Genomic DNA, 3,905 nt, shown 5'->3' with positions numbered 1-3,905 from the left:
GTGTGTGTGTGTTGTGTGTGATGTGTGTGTGTGTGCTGTGTGTGTGTGTGATGTGTGTGTGTGTAGTGTGGTGTGTGTGTGTGTGTCGTGTGTGTGTGTTCTGTGTGTGTTGTGTGCGTGTGAGTGTGTGCGTGTGTGTGTGTCGCGTGGGTGCTGGTTGTGTGTGTGTGTGGTGTGTGTGTGTGCGTGTGGTGTTGTGGTGTGTGTAGTGGTGCGGCAAAAAGTACCCCCACTATCATAACTTGATACCTAGTAAAAATACCTTAAAAGAAAATGCGACTCTAATAAAAGTAAAAGTTAACCAGTGAAAATTCATCTTTGTTTCAACTGCGGCAGGTATGCCTACTGGGCTGGGAGCCGTTGGACTTGGAAAACGCAAACGGTGCAAGATCAAATCCCTGAGCTGACTAAGTTAAAAAAAACATGTTGTTCTGCCCCTCAAGGCAGTTAAACCCACTGTTCCTTAGGCCGTCATTTGAAAATAAGAATTTTTTTTAACTGACTTTTGCCTAGTAAAATAAAGGATTAAATTTCAAAATATATAACTCATAACATACATCAAGTATGAAAAGTACAAAGTATTTAATCATTTTTCAAATTCCTCTCATAAGCACACCCAGATGAACACCATTTCTCTCATTTTTTTATATGTACGGTGAAAAATCACAGGAACACTCAACATGCTCAGATACATAATTTTACAAACGAAGCATGTGAGTTTAGTGAGGCTCTCCCCACCAGATCAGGAAGCAGGTAGAGGATGAGGACTGTTCTCTGTTCTAGTGAGTCCACCAGACAGAAGAAACCAGTAGAGATGAGGAATGTTCTCTGTAGTGGAGTCCACCAGATCAGAAGCAGTAAGATTGAGAGATGTTCTCTTGTTTATGTGAGTCCACAGATCAGAAGCAGTAGAGATGAAGGGATGATTCTCTGTTGTAGTGAGTCCACCAGGATCAGAAAGCCGTAGAGATGAGGATTTCTTCTTGACATAAGTGTGTGAATTGGACTATTTTCCTGGTCCTGCTAAGCATTTCAAATAAACGAACGAGTTACTTTTTGGTGGTGTCAAGGCAAAATGTATGCAGTAAAAATACAACACTGTTTATTTTCTGTAAGGAATGTAGTGAAGTAAAACGTTGAAATAATATAAGTTAGTAAAGTAGAGATACCCCCAAAAACTATAAGTAGTACTTTAAAGTATTTTTTAAAATACTTTACACACTGTGTGTGTGTGTGTGGTTGTGTGATATATGTGTGTGCGTTGCGTACATCCTCATGTAACGGATGTGAAATGGCTAGCTAGTTAGCGGTGGTGCGCGCTAGCAGCCTTTCAGTCGGCGACGTCACTCGCTCTGAAACCTTGAAGTAGTGGTTCCCCTTGCTCAGCAAGGGCCGCGGCTTTTGTGGAGCGATGGGTAACGATGCTTCGTTGGTGACTGTTGTTGATGTGTGCAGTGGGTCCCTGGTTCGCGCCCGGGTCGGGCGAGGGGACGGACTAAAGTTAAACTGTTACACACACAAATACACACACACACACACACACTGCCTTACCGTCAGCCATCCTTTGCAGGTCGGGGAAGATGCGGAGGTGGTGAGCCAGGTCAGTGGCCAGGATAATATCCCTCATCAGGTCCAACATCCTCTGGTAGTCCTGACAACCACACACACACACACAAACTATAACAATCCTGGGTGTCCTGTTAACACACAACATACAAGCGATAACAGTCCTGGGGGTACTCACTGTAAAGGGGTTACGGTGAATGTGACAGTATCTCACAGTGGAAAGTAAAATTCTATATTTCATATTACAGTACGCATACTGTAATATAAATACGGTATTAAAGCAAGTACTGTGTAATGAAGTAAATGCTGCCGGAATCAGAATGAATGAATGGACAAAATTCATTGTATTTCACAGTATTGTACTGTAATTACAAGGGAATGGTGCAAGCAGGTTGGCTGCTAGGTAAAGTGTTTACACATGACAGTATACTAATGAATAATTTGGTGTTTTATATCACTTGCACTTCGAAAGGCCTTAACAAAGGCTTCCAAACTGGCAGACCAAAAGGACATGGCAAAACACCCATTTAACATTCAAGACTTACTGCCACTACAATCTGTCCCCGATACAGTTTAAATTGATGGGGAACTCTTCAAAATACGCCAGCAACAACAATTCCATACGCCAACTAGTGGTCAAAATGTTTTTGGTGCTCCAAAGATTCGGTACGGTAGTGTATTCTGTAGGATAGAATTACAGTACCATTCGAAATACAGCAATTATTTCCCCGCCCACAACATTTTCCCACAGTGCAGCATAATTTACAGTATGCTGCAGTAAAATATTTCAGAGTATTTTACTGTTGATTATACCCAAAATAACCATATACATTTATTTTCCATTACAGTGCTGTTAACACAACACACACACAACCCATAACAGTCCTGTGTGTCCTGTTAATACAACTCACTCACTCACTCACTCACTCACTCACTCACACACACACCCTATAAAAGTCCTGGGTGTCCTGTTAATACAATACACACACACACACACACACCCTATAAAAGTCCTGNCAATACACACACACACACACACACCCTATAAAAGTCCTGGGTGTCCTGTTAATACAATACACACACACACACACACACACACAGACACACACATACACACACCCTATAAAAGTCCTGTGTGTCCTGGGTCAGGAGACAATCAGTGTGGGATCCCAGACTGGAGAGAAACTGACCTTTCTGGAGAACTTGTCGAAGATGTTGCAGCCGTGGGTGTTCAGAATGGCTATGGCTTGGGCAAAGTGGTGTCGCTGGGGAAACAAACACAGGTTATTATGGGATAGGAGGTTGAAGACTGGCCACTAGGTGTCACTGTAGTCCCAGAGATGTGTGTGTGTGTGTGTGTGTGTCTACTTACCTCCATCACAGAGCCCTCTGAGCTGTAGAGGGCAGCCAGGACAGATTGCTGGAGAGGAAGAAGACAGAACACGTTATTACATAGATAGACCACCTCTCAGTCTGCTCTCTATGCCTCTGTAATAACTGAAGTGTACTACCCTTGTCTCACCACAGTCTTTCCCTGAGTTTTCATTCTGTGTGTTTGACCGGTGCTATACTATGTGTGTGTGTGTGTTTGAGGGGTCTTATCAAATCTGTGCCTTCATGTATGTGTGCATTTGAGAGTGTGTGTGTGTTGTGTGTTGTGTTAGCAGTCTTACGGAGTCCACTTGAAAGGAGTTGTTAGTCCCACGGTGGTCCAGGTCATGACACATACAGGAGACAAAGAGAGCAAAGATCTCTATATTCCTACAGACAGGGATGGAGGGGTAGGAGGTTAGACTGTAGGGTGCAGGGGTGTAAAGTGTATGGGTGTAGGGGTGTAAAGTGTATGGGTTTAGGGGTGTAGGGGTGTAAAGTGTAGGGGTGTAGGGGTGTAAAGTGTATGGGTGTAGAGGTGTAGGGGTGTAAAGTGTATGGGTGTAAGTGTATGGGTGTAGGGGTGTAAAGTGTATGGGTGTAGGGGTGTAAAGTGTATGGGTGTAGGGGTGTAAAGTGTATGGGTGTAGAGGTGTAAAGTGTAGTGAGTATGGTTATAGGGTGTATGTAGATTATAGGATAAAGGGTGCCAGGGTTTCTACTAGCTCAAGTTAGTCGGCCTTTCAGAGCAGGTAGGGTGTAGTATATAGGGTTAGGGTATAGGGTAGATAGTGTAGTATGTCTCCTTACTCCTGGTAGTTGGCCAGGCCCAGGTTCTTGTAGAGGAGGTAGGGTGTAGTATATAGGGTTAGGGTATAGGGTAGATAGTGTAGTAGGTCTACTTACTCCAGGTAGTTGGCCAGGCCCAGGTTCTTGTAGAGGAGATAACAGAAGTGAGAGACCGAGAA

The 3,905-nt window shown here is 43.7% G+C and overlaps 1 pseudogene; it reads right to left on the bottom strand.

Moving 5' to 3' along the window:
- LOC112073966 (cGMP-dependent 3',5'-cyclic phosphodiesterase-like) overlaps positions 1-3,905 on the bottom strand; it is a 50,590-nt pseudogene that overhangs the window by 1,395 nt on the left and 45,290 nt on the right.

The sequence above is a fragment of the Salvelinus sp. IW2-2015 genome, unplaced genomic scaffold (genome assembly GCF_002910315.2).
Source record: "Salvelinus sp. IW2-2015 unplaced genomic scaffold, ASM291031v2 Un_scaffold2439, whole genome shotgun sequence".
Classification (NCBI taxonomy): domain Eukaryota; kingdom Metazoa; phylum Chordata; class Actinopteri; order Salmoniformes; family Salmonidae; genus Salvelinus; species Salvelinus sp. IW2-2015.
The sequence above is the reverse complement of the archived record's forward strand: the minus strand, read 5'-3'. Positions and strand labels throughout refer to the sequence as shown.